Source organism: Rhinolophus ferrumequinum, chromosome 17 (genome assembly GCF_004115265.2).
Source record: "Rhinolophus ferrumequinum isolate MPI-CBG mRhiFer1 chromosome 17, mRhiFer1_v1.p, whole genome shotgun sequence".
NCBI lineage: Eukaryota > Metazoa > Chordata > Mammalia > Chiroptera > Rhinolophidae > Rhinolophus > Rhinolophus ferrumequinum.
The window spans coordinates 43,582,819-43,601,869 of record NC_046300.1 but is presented as its reverse complement, the minus strand read 5'-3'; the positions used below and the strand labels follow the sequence as shown (position 1 = coordinate 43,601,869).

General features: G+C 53.9%; 1 protein-coding gene across 10 annotated transcripts in view; it reads right to left on the bottom strand.

Annotated features, from left to right (window-relative positions):
- ATP2B2 (ATPase plasma membrane Ca2+ transporting 2) overlaps positions 1-19,051 on the bottom strand; it is a 360,418-nt gene that overhangs the window by 156,518 nt on the left and 184,849 nt on the right. For 2 of the 10 annotated variants that reach the window (XM_033131483.1, XM_033131478.1), the window contains exon 1: positions 12,845-13,066. The exons of 5 other annotated variants lie outside the window; for them this stretch is intronic. The gene's annotated coding sequence lies outside the window, so the exon portion shown is untranslated. Of the gene's footprint in view, positions 1-12,844; positions 13,067-19,051 lie in introns of those variants that run through there. 3 more of the 10 variants (XM_033131468.1, XM_033131477.1, XM_033131479.1) reach the window with 3 other exon arrangements.

Genomic DNA, 19,051 nt, shown 5'->3' with positions numbered 1-19,051 from the left:
TGGGGACGTGTGGGGGACAGGTAAGCATCAGGTGCGCTCTTTTCAGAGCTAGGCCTGTGTGGGTATTACCAGCAGAAATTTCCTTTTATTAAGGCCTGGTCCCCAAACCCATTATTAAGGTGTCTTCAAGCTCGAAAGTACACAGTGGAGCTATAAACAATGTGACAAAGCCCAATTTACCAGAGAATGGACTGGGGAGCTCCTCCCCCCACACCTTCTTCTGCTTTCTTCGGCCTTGCCCATCCATCCCGCTACCTGGTAGTAGACAGTTTACAGACCCGGCGGTCTCTCACTGCCTTCTCCCCAGCTAGACTGTAAATGCCAGGAGACTAGAAATTGCATTTGTTGGACTTACGGCTGCACCCATTGCCCAGTCTCTCCCCTTCTCTCCCTCCTCCCTCCCCCCAAGGGGGGCACAGGGAGGCTCACTAAAGGCAGGTGGGTGAGTGTGGGTTTCCTGGGCCACCTCCCACAATCACTTCTCCCCATCTTGCAGATAATAGGTCAAGAGTGATGCTGAGGGAGGATACTGCTTTCTCCTTCATGGCTACTTCAAAAGTCCCCTCCCCCATCCTAGGCTCTTGAATACAACAGTCAATGAGACAGATAAGCTCCTTGTCCTTAAGGAGCTGATTGTCTAGAGGGGAGACAGATAACAAACAAGGGAATAAATACTGAAAAGAATGTCAATTGTGAGAAATACTATTAAAAACAAAAAACAAGTGCAGTGACAGAAGAAGTTCTTTTAAATAGATTAGGGATGGCCTCAGTGGGGAAATACCACTTAGCTTGGTGAGAAGGAATCTATCATGTAAGAAGAAGGAGAAAAAGCATTCCAGATGGGGCAATAGCATGTGCAAAGGCCCTGAGGCAGGAAAGAGGCAGACGAGTTTGAGGAACGGAAAGGAGACCAGGAAGCTAGAGGAGTGAGAGGTGGGATGAGAGCCAAACCTTGAAAGGCTTAAGGGCTGTGGAAAGGAGTCTGGGTTTTGTCCTGTGCATCGTGGGGAGGACTGTAGAGTTTTAAGCAGGGAGAACCAATCCAATTTACATTGTTAAAAGGATCACCTGGCCCCTGAGGGAGAACACATGATTGGGGGGAGGAGGGCAAGAGAGGACATGGAGAACCAATGAGGATGTTCATCCTTTCATTTATTCATTGTGTCTATTCAAAAATGTTCTAGTGAAATCTCTGAAAAACACATACATGAAAACAAACCAAGCTCATCAGCTGGGCCATGAAGGTCGCGGGTCTGCAGCCTGGGAACTCATCTAAAGGGAGAGGCAGGAAGGCTTCCTGAAGAAGGAAGCATTTAAGGGGGGCTTTGAAGGATGGCTCAAGGGTGATCTGGGGATGGGCACAGCTGGGGCAAAGCCTCAGAGGTGAGGAAAGGGTCAGTATGAATGGGAGTTGTACTCAATTCGTACTAAATGACTAAATTCCTGACCGACTCAGTGAAGTAATTAACTGAAGAAGGAGAAGGTGAGTCATGGAGGAAGATGCCAGAAGGGTAGATGGGGGCTGAACCACAGCGGCTGAGGAACCTGGGCCCTATCCGCTTGGCAGAGGGGAGCACTGAAGGCCTTGACCAGAGAGAGCGTGGCAGCCAGATGACATTCTGAGAAGGGCCCCCTGGTGGCCATGGGGGCCATGGAGGAGGCTGGGGCAAGATCTAGGGAAAGAGGAAAAAGGGTGGGGCCTGGCTCTCCCGCCCACTCTGATCCCATGATTAATAATAATAAATAGCTGATGCTTCACTGAGCTTCCCGTGTGTCAGGCACTGTGTTAAGATCTTTACGCATATTCAATTATTTAATTCGCACAAGAACCCTATGAAGTTCGTACTATTATTCACTCCCTTTTTGCAGGTGAGAAGACTGAAGCACAGAGAGGTTAAGTCACTTGTTCAAGGTCGCACAGCTAGGAAGTGTTGGACTGGGAATGAAGCCCAGGCTCTCAGGCTCTAGGGCTTGCTCTTAACCTGTGCAACCTCCTCCATCTCTGATCCCTCTTTGCCCTGTGCTGTCTCCTCCATCTATCCCACAGTTCTGCATCCTGAGATTTTTGTCTCCCTGGCAGAGAAAACCCTCTCTGAACATTAGGTCCCTGGCTGCCCTCTGAGACCTCAGGAATATGACTCAAAGTACACGAACTGACCAGCTCCCACTCACGCTACCATTGCTAACCCATGGGACCAGGAGCAAGTTCCTGGATCTCTCTGAGGGAACTGTGTCCCATTTTTAAAGTGAGGATGGATGCCTTCTTCACAAGACAGACACGAGGTGTGCATATTGCTAGCCACGGTGACAAATACAGTGGCGACCCGGCATCAGGCAGGGGCTGCACACAGCCTTCCACTCGCGTCTTTCATATTGTCCACGTGGCTACAGTCATTTTCTCCACTACACAGAGGTAAAGAGACTGAGGCTCAGGAAGGAACACGCACTCACCCACAGGGATACAGCACGTCCTTGGCAAAGCTGGGATCTGAACTATTGTTCATTCCATAGTTACTGCCTGGTAGGTACTTAAGAAACGTAAGTCCTCTCTTCCCAAAATGAGGACCCAGTGTACCTATAACTTGATGAGGGTTATCTGGGGGTCTTTTTGGGATGGAGGATGAAGAGCAAGAACACAGTTGATTCCTGAGTCCAGGCCTGTTGTTGCCGAGGGATCGGCCTCAAGGGTATCCTGAACTTGCCCCTGCGCCCCTGTGGGCAGTTGTGTTGGGGACACAGGCTGGGTCTGAGTGTCTCTGCTCCTGGCATGAGGTCTGGCCCTTTCTCCTGGAGGGCTGGGGAGGTCCATGAGCACTGGCGGTGGACAGCCAATACCCTGGACAGAGTCCTGGGCTTCTGGACTGTCCCTTGTCAACCTTGGGCAACTCTGCTCTGGGCCTCAGTCTCTTCTTGGAGACCAGTCTCCTCCGCTGTCAATGGGGCCCTTGCCGGTTGGGAGGGGGTAAAGGAGCGGTGCGCATGAAGAGCTTAGCATGGAAAGCACTTGGTTAATAACAGCTGTTATGACCATTCCAGCTTAGCTGGGAGGCTGTAGGGAGGCTCAGGGAAGATGGCGGTATGAAGGCTTGTTGGCCCTTCCTACCCTAGCACGTGCATTCCTGTGTAGCTGCTGCAGTCCCGTTTTACAGGTTTGACTCGAGTGCAGAGAGATTCCCTAGAGGAGCTTTTGGAGGTCCCAGGGCAAGGGAAGCTGTTGGAATTCCCTTCCCCCAAGGCCATGGGGCAGACTCAAGTCTCTGAGAGGGCAGAGAAACACCCCGAAACGGCCCTGGCTCCCAATGCCCAGCCACGTTTAATTCTATTACCACTGCCTGAGCACAGAGGTGGCCACAGACTCTTTTCTACACTGGCTCCATTTTATCGGTGAGGAAACAGGCCCTGTAGGATCCAAAGACTGGTTGGTGAGGCCAAGTCTTGGGTGTGGAAGTCACTCATGGTCCAGCCCCCAGCTGGGTATCTGCCGTCAGCTGCCATCTTCTCCTGGGGCTGCCTCAGCTCCCCAGGAAGAGCTGTTTCTGGAGCTGATTCATCTCTGGGTCGGCGAGGAGCCCGGCACACACCAAAACACTCAGCCAATATTGGTTTTATTGATTTATATTCTCTCCCATCTCCAAGATCCTCCGAGTTTGGAAACTCAAAATTGGCTGGGGGTGGGATGGAGAAGGGCTTCATTTTAATCTGAAGTGAGTCATGTAAGTTGATAAATTTAGAAGTGGCCTAAAGAGCTCTTAAGCTCCTGCCTTCAGATAGTTGCTAGGAAAAGACTGGTTCCAGCAACCTTCGCACAGAAAACACACATGACAGTGCGGACGCTGCCCTGCCCTACCTGGCCCCCCTCGCCAGCCAGCAGGATCCGCCCCAGCTGCTGGGCTATCTACCTCCCGTGTGCCTCCTTCTCTGCAGAACTGCCCTGGGAAGAACAGGAGCTGCTGCTGGGTCAGGCTGGCCTCTACGACCCCCACCTAAGATCCACACGAATGTGCACACACACACAGCCACGAGCTCCTCCCCTCCAGCCCTGTCCCTTCCCCGTGACCTTGACTATCAGTAATGCCTTGGTAATTCTGAATCTTAGACATTTAAAGTCCTAAGAGGCCCATCTGGCTCCCAAGCCCTTGTTTCAAACATGGGAAACAGGTGCCCACAGAGGGAATGGGTCCAAGGTCACTTGGAGTGCTTGTCAAGCCCGGGCTGCACCCAGGTCTCTGCTCCCAAGCTCCTGCCCCAATCTATTTTGTGGCCCTGGCCTGGCCTCGTGGCTGGACCAGCTGGCCAGCCAGGGCTTTTGCTCGCTATAGGAGGGAGTGTTGCTGTGTCAACTCTGCAGCAGCCACCGAGATGGCACTTGGAGGCCAGGAAGTGTTGGCTGCTAGGCTTACAGGGTGGATTGCAGGCTCTGTTGATCTTGGGCACAGCCCGACTCAGCCCCTTCCCTTGTACTGAGCAGAGACATGAAGGAAGAAGGAAACCACTTCTGATGAGTGCCCTGACCCAGTGGGTGCTGCATCTGCTGCAGCTTCTTCTAGAAACCATCCCTCCCTGGCAAGAACTCCCCTCTCTATAAGAATCAGAGTCGTGGGCCAACATGGGCAAGGAGGCAACATCAGGCTGATGCCTGGACCCTGGGGTCTGGTTCTAGCACTGGGAGAGCCAGCTGTGCAACCTTGGGCAACCCAACATGCATACTGGGCCTCAGCTGTGCCATCTGTAAAATGAGTGTGCTCTGCATTGTTACTACTTTATTGAGACCAGTGTCTATTTTAGTGGCCATTTATTGAACTAGAAGAGACTCATTAGAAGTTCATCAAATAATAATTGCCTACACTCTTGCCAAGCACTGCCATAAGCACTTTAATTTTATTTAATTCCCACGGCAATCCTATGAATTGGGTACTTTTGTTATCCCTATTTTACTGATGGTGGGACTAAGGCACAGAGAAGTAAGAAACTTGCACGAGGTCACACAGCAACCAAGTGGTGGAGCAGGAATTGGAATCCCGGAGTCTGTGCTTTAAACCCCTCCTTATACTAGTGTCTTTGTTAGTTTTGAGCTGCCGTTTATTAAGTACCTACTGCAAAGGGGCACTTTGCTGGGCATGCGATTCACACAAAAACTTGCAGGCTTCTCACAACAGCTCTAGGAGGTTGGTATTTTCATGCCTCGTGTTTCAGAAGAGGACACAAATGCTCGTGTGAGGTGCACAGAAATACCGAAGGTCCCAGCGTAACTGAACCGGGGAGACAGCTGGGAGACTGGCTTGTTCCCACCAGCCTGGTGGCCCTGTTCAAAATCCTTTATATCTTAGTGACCATATTCCACAGAATCTCAGAGGCACCCGTTGTAAGATGGATCACTACTACTAAGTATAGTTAAGGCAAAGGCATGGCTGGCTCTACTGAGACATGCCACCAGTTTAACAGGCACCCCTGTTTCAGAGACATCAAAACATCATCTGGAAATCCACACAATGCAGCTGCAATCCCGATAGCCTCCAGGGCAGGCACTCTTGTTGTCCCCATCAGCCGCTGAGGGAACCGAGGCTCAGAGATGAAGACCGCACAGCGGGGCAGCGCCCAGGCCTCAGATTTGACCCTGGGCAGACGGGGCCCAGACCGGGTCCTGAACCACAGGCTACGTCACTGCTACGTCAGGCCACATGGTTCCTGTTCCCTGCCCACGGGACAGATGAGAACACTGGGAAGATCAGCAGGAGCCCAGCACCCCTCGCTCCAGGTGAGACTGCGGCAGCCTGGGGGACACCCCCAAACAGTTTCCCAAAGATCCCCCACCTCTCCACAGCTTTGCCAATAAACTGAAAGCTCAGCGCCTCATGACACCCCTGAGCCAGCCCAGGGTGGCAGGGGTTGGAGGGAGCCAGGCTGGAAGCGCTTCTCTGGACGATGCTCCCCATGGTCCCTGTGAAGGGACCCCTCTGGCGGCCAGACATGGCCCAGTGGAGCAGCCAAAGCCCACATGGAGAACACCACCACTTTACGGAAAACTGCTCCTGGGTGGCATGGGAACCCCAGAGAGATCTGCTTCCTTCCCTCAAAGCTATGTGGTGCTTGGACCCAAAACGGACCCATCCATTGACAGGTTCCAAACCCCTGTTCCATCACAGCATGACTATTCAGGGTCTTTGCAAAAATCGAATCCAGCCTCCTTGGACCAAGATTGCCTGTTCTTAGGACATAGTTAAGGAAGCCCTCTGGGGGCCTTTTCCCAGAAGCAGGACAGAAGCTCGATGTATTTCGAATGTCTGGTATGACCAGGGCTGCATTTATGACAGGTATCTATCCATCAAATAACATCACTGTCTTATGAGGCAGGTTTCCTCAACACTACTTTACATGTCAGGATGCCAAGCTCAGAGAGGCAAAGCTCCTGGCTTAAGGTCACACAGCAGTAAACATGGCACTTAAATTCAATTACATTTCTGACGGCACGAGAGGAGATCACTTTAATATTGACCTCTGGACAAGCCCTGAGCCAAGCGCCTTCTTTGCATTACTTCACCAAATCCCCACACAACAAATAACAGCATAATAATAATAACAGTTATTACCCAATTTTACAAATGAGGAAACATCCTCTGAACCTTTAACTGGACCATAACGCCAGGCTAGGAACTTTACCTGAATCCCGTTTGCCTCTCACGACAACTGGGAAGGTGGGGACTAATGTTATCCCCATTTTATGGAGAAGTAAACTGAAGTTAAGTCACTAACTCAACCACACGCAGCTATTTAATGGTAGAGTCACCTATTAGGATATAGAGTGGAGTAAGCAATTACCTTCCCACACATGAAATGAAAAAAATGTTTGCAAAGTACTTGAGGATACATTTTAGCTCTTAGTAAGGAGGATTATGATTAGCATTTAAGAACCTGGCAATTATTCCACAAATTCAGTGTTATTGTCCCCATTCTCCAGATGAGGACACTGAGGTTCACAGAGAATAAGTGACAGATTTATAGGACTGTGGATTCTCAGCCTGCTGCTGTGTAGGTCTCCCGGGGCCAGGAAGGTCCCTAACACCTCCCAATGCCCTTGCCCATTTCTAGCTCTTCTCTCTAGGACAACACAGGGCTGGCTGGAGCTCCTGCTCCATGGGTTCCTGGAGCTCCTGCTCCATGGGTTCCTGGCTATGGGCCGCTCCCAGCCAGCACCAAAAAGGTGTACAGGAGAAAGAGCACTAGAAGCCTGGGTTCAAACCCCGGCTCTGCCCCTCACTTGCTGTGTTACTTGGGCATCTTCTTAACCTCTCTAGGCCTTGGTTTCTTTATCTGTAAAATGGGTAATAGTGAGGAAGACACGAGACACTGTGCAAAGGACTTACTAGCATTAAATACTCAATAAATATTACTGACTGTAGTAGGTTGAATAGCATCTCCCCCAAAATTCGTGTCCACCTGGAACCTCAGAATGTGCCCTTATTTGGAAACAGGGTCTTTGCAGATGTATTTAAAGATCTCGAGACGAAATCATCCTGGATTTAGGATGGGCCCGACAGTCAATGACTGGCGTCCTCATAAAAAAAGGAGAGGACACAGAGACACACAGAGAAGAAGGTGAAGTGAAGATGGAAGCATAGGTTGGATGATGCAGCGACAAGCCAAAGAACGCCTACCAGAAACTGGGAGAGGCAGGGGACAGACTCTCCTTCAGAGCTTCTAGGAAGAATCAGTCCTGCCAACACCTTGATTTCAGGCTTCCAGCCTCCAGAACTGTGAGCGAATCAACTTCTGTTGTTTTAAGCCACCCAGTTTGTGGTAATTTGCTATGACAACGACAGGAAACAAAGTGGCTCTAACTGCTATTGCAGACTTGCAGTGTCTCAGACCCTTTACCCTAAGGGCCAGCTGGCAGGAGAATCTGCCCTCACTGCAGACACGAGGAGGGCAGGCTCACTGTCCCCTCTTTCAAGGGGAATTCATGAGACCAGGAGGCTGATACGACTTGCCCAAGGTCACCCACTAGTGGCTCAGGTGGGCCCAGGACCAGCTCTCCCGAGCCTCAGACCAAGGCCTTCTCCCCATACCCGGGGACCTCTGCAGCGTCAGGGACACCAGCCCTGGCCCCCACCCCCAACCCCATCAGGCTCAGCCATCTTGCCTTCCCCTCTGATCCTTCAGAGGTTTCCTGGACTGAGTATGATGCTTCTAAGGCCTCAACACTGCCTCCCTCCATTCGGAGACCACAGTGAAGCCCTCGGCATACAGCCTGGCATCCCCTAGGTTCTCAGGAGTTGCTGCTGAAAGTGTCACCCTATTGTTTATTGTTGTCACCCTATAAAGTGGGCAGCCTGGGTGGAATATTTCCACTGTACAGATCAAAAACCAAGGCTTAAAGAAGAAAAGCAACTGATCAAGGGCACCCTTAAGTGGCAGAAGTAGGTATTGAACTCATACCTTTGGATTCTCAGTCCCAACAACTTCACTCACTGAGCCATAAATATGGGCCACACCCTGAGCTCAGTACTTTCTGTCCATTACTTCTCTCACTTGCCCCTCACAATAGCTTGAAAGGTGCATACTATTAGCACCCATTTTACAGCCAGGTAAACTGAGGGTCCACCCTGCCGCTGTGACCGCCAGGCCCTTGCCATCTTCTCCATCTACTGCCACCTCTTATAGATATCCGATTGACTATGTCCAGAGGGACGTTCTCCCTGTTTTCTTGTTTGAGGTTCCCAATGGGAGGGAAAAATGAATTATTGCAGGTTTACTGTTCTGGCCTTGGAAAGAGCAGGATGGGCTGGGGTGCCCAGATTCCAGTCAGGACACGCAGCCCCACCTCCCACAATGCACGGTGCCCCAGGTGGGGCTGGGGGAGGGGGCCTGCCCACCCTCCCACAATGTGAGTACGCATGTAGCACCCGGCGCCTATATCCCAGACAGCTCCGCTGCAGCCTATAGGGGCTAAGGACCTCAGGGTGCCCTAGCGCCCTCCATCGTGACCCTGTACCTATGTGCCAGCTGCTTCACACGCATTATTTAAACTCTTCCAACAGCCCTGCTGTAAATCTGTCCTCCTTTTAAGGAAGGTAAGATTAAGGTTTACAGAAGAGGAGCCATTCCCCCAGTCATCTGGCTGGGAGAGGCTTCACCAGCACTCGAACCCAAGCCCAGTGAGTCTCTGTGAAGCACCCCTCTCAGCCACGCTGCTGAGAGGATAGCCTTATTTTGGATTTGAAGTTTGGCCTGCTTCCAGAAGGGCTATGCAGGGTGAAGCCAGGCCTAGGGATAGGACAGGGGTAGGACATGGGACTGGAGGGCTGAGGGCCTGAGTTTCAGTCTCACTTGGCCACTAGGCGACCTCAGTTACCCCAGGTGTGCCAGGAGTGGGTGAAGAGCAGGATGCCCAGGTCACTTCCAGCTCTGAGAGCTTATGAGCTTCCCCCAAGCCCACTCTAAATCACCTTGGCTCCCTGGGAGACAGAGCTATGGAGATTCAAACCCTGGGGTACCTGTAGCAATGCATCCCCCCAAGACCTGAATTGAGGGGAGCAGAAATCTGTCCCCCACCAGGTGATTCTTTAGGCCCATCAACGCTTGAGACCCAGCAGCCTGGAGATTTCCCTTCCTTGTTTCCCCTGATGACCTTGGCCAAGATGCTCACCCATTCTGGCCCCAGACCCTGGCACCAATCATACCTCTGTGAACAACCCTCTATAGCGTCCTAGGCTGAGACAGGGCAGGCTAGGCGTGCCTTGGTCACAGATGAAAAGACTGAGGTACACAGAGACAAAGTGACTTGCCCAAGGTCACACAGCTGGGCAGGAGGAGAGGTTGGGCCTGGTGTGCTCATCCTTTTAACTTGGAGTCAAGCATCTGAGGAAAACCAGGGGCCTACACAGGCCCCTGCTGCCTCTTCCCTGGGACCTGAAAGAGGTTCGCAAGACTCTCCACTCTCCAGAGGGCACAGTGTAACCTTAGGCAAGTCCATTCCCTTGGCTGGGCCTCAGTTTCCTCTTATAAATGGGCCTAAGTCAGGTAACCTCAGAGTGTACACATCTGCTTTGGCTTTCTAGGTGTCATCAATTACAGGAGGTAAAGGGGTGGCAGAGCTGTCTGGCTGCCTAAAACAGGGCCACACCTGCTTAGGGAGAGCTCTGCTTTTATTCACAGGAGACCCTCTGGACCCTTTCTTAGATCCTTGCTTAAAAATCCCAAGTTCTTGGCTTGTTGGTTCCCAAGATGTTGGCACCTCCAAATGGAACTGGACTCACATGGGGGGGAGGGTCTCAGAGGGCAGGCAGGGAGCGCGATGGCCTGGCTTCCACCCCATCTCTACCAGGTTCCAGCTGTGTGACCTTGGGTAAGTGTCTTCATTTCTCTGTGCAGCTTCCTCATCCGTGGCGTGGGAATAACAAGGCTCAGCGAGGCCCCGCTTTAGCTATGAGCACAGAGCATTTTTCTCAGGGAACGCTTGCTGAGTTATTATTTACCCAAGGCCCCCAACCCGTACTTGTGCTGTGTGTGGAGACAGGGAGAGGAGGCAGCGGGAGAACGGAGGGAAGGGCCCAACATTTCAGTCTCCAGAGTGTAAGCCACAGGCTTGTTCTGACCTTCTGTCTAGAGAGGACTTTGGGGGATGCTGGAGGCATCTGGGGCTCCAGCTCTCAGTGATCCCACACCAGTGTGTCAGTTTCCTGGTGCCAGAGAAGAGGGTCTGGGGGGTCCTGGTGGTCTGGGTCACAGGCAGCAGTGGCACGCGCCCCCCACTCTATCTCCTTTTCCACACTGGGTAGCCTTCCCTGCAGGACATCAATCACTCAAGATGGCCTTGCTGAACTCAATTACAGCTCCCTGGGAAGGTGGGCTGGCCCTCCCCTCAGTCCACTGTGGGGCTGTGGCAGCTACTCAGGGCCAGTGTCCCTCTGTCCTCATGGGCAGCCCCTGAGGGGCCAGCCTCTGCCCAGTGCCCAGAGGTACGCTCAGTCCCAGGAGGACACCTGGAAGCTGAGGGGCAGGGGTGTGCACGCAGCGTCTGCAGAGGTACTGCATCTGTGTGCCCGCCTGTCTTTGTGTGCAACCTACATTCACCTGTAGGCGCATTCCAGCATGCCATGTGCCTGCCAGTGCACGGATGGATATGCAGCTGGTATTTGGGACCCCACATGTGTGTGCCTGTCACTTTCACACGGGGGCCAGCCCTCACATGGGCACACGCCACATTAGTGGCTGTTGCAGCACACGATGTGCAGGCCGAGTCGCCCATGTGCAGCCCACTGCATTCCTATATTAGTGCTACATGCCTGTGTGGGCACGCTGCATTCACAGGTGTGTGTGTGCATGCTGTAGTTTGCAGGTGAGCAGGTGGTATTCAGGCATGTGAGCTGTATTCCCATGTGCTGGGGTGTATCTGTGGGCGTGGGTTCTCTGTATGTGTGTATATGACTGGAACATGTGATGTGCTACAATGTACATTATATTTGTATACGTGCATCTGTGCAAATCTGTGGATGTGTATAAGCCCCGATGAGAATGGGACTGGGCATATGAAGGTGGCTAAATAATATGGGCCGTCAGCATCTTTCCTGGACGCCCCCTGCAGGGTTCCCCCAGAGCCGCAGCCCGGTCCCTGCCACTGCCCCTTCAAGGAAGTTAACAGGCCCCTGCAGTTTGTACTTCAAGCCCCCTCCTACTGCACACGTCAAAAGAGAATTTCTCCGGATGGCGTCTGCCACTCCTGGAAATGCCCTAAACGTCAGCTCTGCTTCCTCCTGTGATTTAGAGAGCAATGCAGACAGGGAGCGGAGCCCCTTCTGCACCGAGCCAGGGGGGTGCAGCATCGCACCAAGACCCTCTGCTGGCCAAGCTCGCCTGCTCACTTACCCTTCTGAAGGTCGAGCCAGGCTGGGCCTCTGCGTGGGGCCCCGAGACCCCTGGGTCCCTGGCCTGACTAGGGCAGGCCAGTTGAAGAGACCCCTCCCACACAACTCGGGTGAGCAGAGGACAGCGGTGGTGTGCAATGGCCACTTGGCTAGCAAGGAATGGCTGCCCACAGCAGCCCACCCTTGGGGGGTCCAGAGGCCCCCTGCTGCCTTTTCCCAATTCTGACCCTGCAGGGAGGAGCCCCAGGTGCCTGAGTGCCCAGCCAGAGGCCACCCAAGCTGGCACAGGAACTGGGTTTCCCAGCAGAAAGTGCCAACTCCACCACCCAGCATGACTGCTGCAAAATGGCCTAGCCCTCCCACTCCTGCCCCCCTCCTGGCTATCTCGGGAACCTTGTTCTTAGCACCACATGCCCTGGCTGGCTGGTCTGACCTGGTGGGTCAGCAGCCCACCCTACCAAGGGGAACCTCCATGGGGGGGGGGGTCTCCCGCTGCCTCTTTCCTGGGACCCTGGCTGGGACAGGCAGGGGGCACCCTTTGGTCCTCTGCATTTCCCAGGTCCAGCGGCTCAGAGGGAAGAGAACCTTGCCCCCCACCCCCTCCCTGACACCGGCTTGCTGGCCCTTGCGTAACATCCACTGGGGGCATTTGCTGTCCAGAGGCTGCCGGAATCTACCTGAGACCCCAGGCATCCGCCCGTCCGAGGCCCCCCTGCCCGTGTCCCCAGCACCCCAGCACCCCCGGCACACACAGACCCTCACTAGTGTCTCCCTCAGCGGCAGCTCCCAATGCAGCCTCAGCTGCTTGCAGATAAACAAGCCCAGCTAGCACCCCCCTCCACGCTGCCAACCGCCGCCACCATCAGCACTGAGGAAAAGCAAATGAAATGAAACAAAATAAAATGGGTGAGGGAGAAAGGGGAGAGCCGAGTGGGGCGCTTTTTATTTTTTATTTTCTCATGCTGGGGGATGCCGGTACTTACTTGGCTACGAAAATCCCCACAAATCCGGCACGGTTTCCAGGCGGGCAGCCCCGGAATCGCGGTGCGGCAGCTGGTGCCGCGGCTGAGCCCAGCCAGCGTGCCCGGTCCCTCTGCAGACTGTACCATCCTGCCCGAGCAGGTGGGGGGGGCGGGGGGCGGAGGCGCGGCACCGGCTTCTAGGAGTGCATCGCGCCGGCAAAATGCGATCTCGGGGGAGGCAGAGGCCGCCCCTGCCGCTGCGCCGCCGGAGGCTGGGGGAGGGGCGGGAGGGCCGGGGAGGGCCGCGGGGATGGCTTGTTCTGCTAGGGGGACTGGGGAGGAGAGTCGGGGCCGGGGGTTCGTGGACCGAACCACCACGGTGTTGTTTGCGGTTTTAATTCCTCCCATGGGATCAGGAGGAACTAAAACTGGCAGAGTCCCAGGAATCTGTCCGCTCCCTCGAAGTAGGAGGGAATGTCAAGGGCATGGTGAGGGTGAGCTTGGGGCTGAGGGGGAGAGGAGGGGTCCCTCCAGGGGCGGACTGCGTGGGGTAGTGATAGCAGAAAGCGGAGAATTTTGATCAAATGACCCTAAGTCCTCCACTAGTTTTGGGGGAGACGCCTGTGGCTGCGCAGGGCGTCTGACCCCTCCCTCTTTTGGGTCAGGACACTTCCATACCTGGAGGGCAAATGTCACATGGGGGGAGGAATGGACTTAACACAGACTAAACACATCTGTGGTTGCAGGACCAGCAGAGCAAAGCCTGCAGTGAGCTCCATGCTGCCACCTAAATGCTACCCCTGCAACCCAGCCACCTGCCTGTGTGTACCCCCACCTGCTTTTGCAGCCCTGGCAAAAGAGCCCTTCAAGGGGTGATTTCTCTGCTGACAGGTGCCCACTAGCAGGGTATCTGCAAATGTCTTGTGCATTCACATAATCTTCACGGACATCTGCGATAAGTTGGGGAGCTGACCATATTGGGGGACTGACACTGTCTAGAGGACCTCAGGGAACCCCAACGAGGAGTCTGCAGGAATGGATTCCTCCCAGCCAGCTGCCCACTTCTTCCTGCCTCATCTCTCGCAGACCTGGGGCTGCTTTAAATCCCGACTGGTGGGAGCACAGCCCTAGGAGCCAGGTTAGGAGGTTCCAGTGGGCAAAGGGGCTTCTCTTAGATTCTGAAGCCTCCCTCTTCACTGCCATGCCCCCTCCAGGAGGGGGTGCCCTGCTTGGGAGGAGGGCACTGAAGGTGGAAGGACCTTCGGGACCAGTGTCTCAGGGCACCTGTCAGTGTGGAGGGGGTACATGGCGGGCAGGGCTGGGAGTCGCCCCAGGAGGCAGCTCCAGATGGAAGCTGCCTCCTTCCCCTGCCCCCACCCCCTGCCCACTTCTGAGCTTCCCGCCAGAGTGTCCCGAGCTACCGCCCCATCCCTGGGCTGGCACAGAATATCAATTTGTCTCGTTAAGCTGAAAGTCTGCACTGCACCAAAATCAGAACCTGGCGGGGCAGAGGGGCCGCAGGAAGCAGAGAGCTGGGAGCACCAGCAGCAGGCCCCCCGCCAGCAGGACCACGCTGATACCCCCTAACTCTTCACACACACCCCCAGTCCCACCAATGGGTCCCATGTCACCCCCGGGCCACGCAGAGTGGCCTCAAGTGCAGGGAGGATGCTGAGAAACAGGATGCTGAGCAGTGGGATGGCCCTGGGTTCCACTGGGGCAGGCAAGTCTGGGGTGACAACAGAGCCACCCAGGACACCTCTCAGGCTCTTGCCCCCCCACCCACAGCCGGAGACAGGGGGCTCCCACATAGGCCACCTTCTTGGGGGTGCAGATGGAGGGACTCCGCTGGGCGCCCTCCGGGCAGACTTCTAAGCCCAGCCTCCAGGGTGGGCCAGGCCAACAGTCCCCTTTTTCTCTAGGATCTAGAGGCAGCCTCTGCCCCCACACATGGACCAAGTAAAAGTGTTCTGAGATGGCTGGGGTGAGGGTGGGCAAAGAAGGGCAGAGAGGGAAAGGCCCATTGCAGCTCACATGTGGTCTGAGCAAACGAGTCAGTGCCAGGAATCCCACCATTATTACTGTGACATCACTGGGGGCCAACCACTTTCCCTGATTATAAAACAAATAGCCCCACAAGGGGCTGGTTAGGAGCCACCATTTCAACAATCATAATTGCTCCCATGTCCAGCATACTTTACAGTTCGCAAAGGCCACCTGCAAAACAGTACATCACTTGATCCTCACAACTACCGCTGGAGCGGCTACAGGGAGCACCCAAGGTACAGCTGCGGAAGATGTGTGTGGCTCAGAGGCATGTGGTGGCCAGGACGAGGTCCTTAGGCCAGGAAGGGGTAAGCCAAACTCCTGGCCCAAGGCTGAGATCAAAGTCCAGGGCTCCCCTGGCCTGTGAAGTTCGGCATGGTGTGGGCCGGCTGGGAGCCCCCACACTCATACACTTGCGAGTCCTGAGTCCTGCTTGCTCGCTAGCCCCTGTTTGGGGTAGGCCGGGCCTTCACCCACAGACACCAAACTCTCAGGAGCTAATGGATTTTGGTTCCCAGAATCGAAGCCTAGATCTGGCACCTGGCTAAGCTCCCATCTCCTTGACATTCCAGGCTTGTGTATTTCTGCATCCACACCCTAATTACGGGATACCCCCAACTTCTGAAGCAACCCAAATGTTGAAGAGCATAGTTTGAAAATTTTTCTTTATGCTAGGCCCATGAACTCCTATACAACCTCCAAAGTCCAATTCAAATGCCCCTTCCTCAGACAATCCTTCCTGATTCCACCAACAGAATTAGTTCATGCCTCTGTCCTACCTCTGACCACACCGTATGGTGATGGTCTACACATCTGTATCCCTCACTGGGCTATGACCACATCAGCTCTAGAGTCCCAGCTCCTAGCTCCCAGCATGTGTAGATACCATAGTAAAACCTTGAATGAGTCTTCTGCTGTATGATTTTAATTCATCAAATGCCAGAACTACCGTAGAAGGACCTTCAAGGATGCCTGTCTAACTCTCCCATTTTGCAGTTGAGTAAACTGAGGCCTCAAGAAAAGGATGGCTTGCCCATGGTCATCCTTGAGGGTGGAATCTGATCACAGACATTCATCCCCCTGCCCTGCCCTGCCTCCTGGGTTTCCCCTTCCTACAGCAGACATACCTGGGGCATTTGGCCTGTCCTTCCAGGATATGATGGGAGCAGGGAGCCTGGACAGGCAGAGGTGTTGTGAAATCAGACAAACAATGGCGTTATGTTGTAAATCCGGGAAGGTTGGAAACAACAGGTCAGGGTCGCCCACAGGGAAAAGGGGCAGAGAGTTAGGAGGCTGGCCAGGAGGATTCTGTCTCCAGCATGCTTTGGCTTATGGTGGACATACAGCGAGGGTCAGGGTTGGGGGCAGGCATGAGAAATAGGTCGGGGTGGGGGAGGGGAGAGTCAGTCCAGTCTGATTTTCAATGGAGTTCAGTGGCCAGACCACATTTTCTCCCTTGGGACAGGTGCTAGGACTGGGAAGTATGGGGAGTGGAGAGGGTCAGTCTGCCGAGGGATCGGGGCGGGCAGCTTGGTGCAGTCTGATGGAGGCAATCTGAACAAAGGAGACAGAGGAGGAAGGTCCACACAGGTCTGAGGGAAGCAGAATTAGAAGTACTCAGAGGCCAGCTGTTCCTCTCTGTGAGCTATGGGCTCTCTATCACTTCCCGTGTTGAGGGAAAGCTGGAATGAAGGCTATACCTGCCCTCTCCTTGCCCAGCTCAGGGTCTTCTGACACCCGGGCAGGGATCTGAGGGCATCTGGGGTCAGCTGCTGTCACAAAGAGCTGCTGGCTGGACTCCTCAGGGGATGAGAATTGATTTTCAAACGGTGCTCATGTCCCGGCCTTGTCTGACTTCAAGTCATCTTCGGACAGACTGGGCTTCTTCCCATTTTACAGAAGAGAAAATTGAGTCCTGGAGACCTCAAGGGACTTGCTTAGGAGTTATAGAGCCAGCGAGGGCAAGAGGCAATATTCGAAGCCAGATCTGTCCCATCAGAGCTCTAGATCCTTCCCTCTGTCCCTGCCTAAAGTTACCCAAGTGTGAGGCACATGGTTCAGGCTCTCTTAGGTCCATGACTTCAAGGGGCCATGGAATGTACATATGGGGGACCAGATGGCCTGGCTTGTCCCAAGTCTCCCCTCCACCACCTAGGGGCCCATCCCTACTCCCACTGAAGTCCAAAACTCGCTCAGCCAACCTGATCTTGGGCTGAGACTTTGTGGCCAAACAGACCTGGGTCCTTCATTTACCACCTATATGACCGGCAAATGACTCAACTTCCCTGAACCCCAGTTTTCTCATCTGCACAATGGGGACAATAATACCTATTTGGCAGGGTTTCAAGCTAAAGGAGAAGGGCAACTGTTGTTAACAGAAGAAACACAGGGAGGGTGGGTATAAGATTCTCCAGAAGGCCTCTGAGAAACATTGGGGAGTAGGTCTCTTCTAGCCCCTTATCCCACTGGGATATGGTGGTTCTCATACACCTCCTGTGGGGGCTGGGCAGGGCTGGTCTCTAGGGTATAGGCAGCTCTGCTGACTCATGAACCCAGGACCCCAATTCCCAGCTCGTCCCCCTGGTTCTTGCTGCCTCGGTAGGGAGGGTGCAGGCCTGACTGCTGGCTAACTCCAGCCACCATTTACATCAACATCCTATTGTGTGTCTCAAAGGTGTGAGCTTTGCAAAATCCTGGGTGGTAGGTCTTATTTTTATCCCCATTTTACAGGTGAGGAAACTGAGGCATAGAGAAATGAAATGATGTTGTCCAAGGTCACAGAGTGAGTAGGGGAACTGGGGTTTGAAACCAGGACTGCGTGAGGCCCCACCCCTAGCCCAAGCACCCTATGGGAGGTAGGTGTCAGCCTGGGACAGGAGAACTATGCTGGACCTGAACTTCCCACAGCTGTGGGCATGTTCTCTCAGTGGCACAGGTCAGAAAACCTCGTCCCGGAGGGCCTATCCCAGCCTTCCAGCTGGGCGGGACACGTGTGTGGTGATGGCTGACCTTGCTGCCCCTCTGTGAGGCCAGAGGCTAGCCAGGAACAGGTGCCAATTAGGGAGCTGGCACCTTCCCTCCTAGGAAGACACAGAGCCTGGGGAATCAAAAGCTACCCTGGGAGGACGCCCTGGAGGGGACTGCCTTTTCCAGGCCTGGGAAACACATCTCATCCCCATCACCCCTTTGGGCTAAGGCCACCTTGTTAACATGCACATGCGCGCGTACACACACACACACACACACACACACACACACACACACTGCCTACCCCCATCCATCAATCCATCCATGAATAGGACCTCCTCTCCTGCATCCTCCTCCTGTTTGCCCACTCCCTGCACCTTAGAAAGCTTTCTCAATTCCTCTAGACCCTTCTTTGGCTCCCCTGTGCCCTCAGCATAAAACCCAAACTCCTTACCATGGCTCATAAGGCCCAGACCCCTCCCAGTATTCTCTGTCTGCTTTCCCTATACCAAGCCTCCCTTGCTCCTCACATACACGCTGGCATTTCCATGTCTCTGTGTGTCTGCATGCACCATCCACTCTGCTAGGGATGCCTTCCCACCCCACTTCTCTGCCTTGAGAACTCCTGTTCATCCTTCAAGAATCAGAGCCAGCAACCCTTCCTCCATGAAGCCTTCCCTGATTTTCCCTCCAGCATACTACCACCCCCACGAATAGATTCTTGCAATTAACCTTTTTATGTGCATCTGCCTTGTCCATCAGGCTGGGGGGCTCCCTGGGGATAGGGAATGGGTCTCATTTGCCTGTTGTATCCCCAGTACTGGGCACCGAGCCTCAATCGATATTGACTGAACTGATGAGTGCTGGTTTGCTAAATGAAAAAGCAATTCCCTTGGTGGTTTTGAACTGGTATTTGCATCTCTCTGTGGCTCTGGAAATATTCTTTGCACTTGCTTGGAGGTCCTGGCTTAAGAGTTGTTATTTCCGGAGTCTGTCAATGAAATGGGGTTCCCGCTGCCTGCCCAGCTTGGGGAGGAGAAAGGAAGACCCCAGCTTCACTCAGATACCCATATCCAGAGATATCTCAACTGGGTCTAGGAGGCCTGAGCCCACAGTTGGACTCAAGGTGAACTGAATACCCAAAGGAGGAACCCGTCCCTAAATGCTCCCTCCCAGCTACCCATGGCCTGACATTTCACCATTAGTAATTCATTC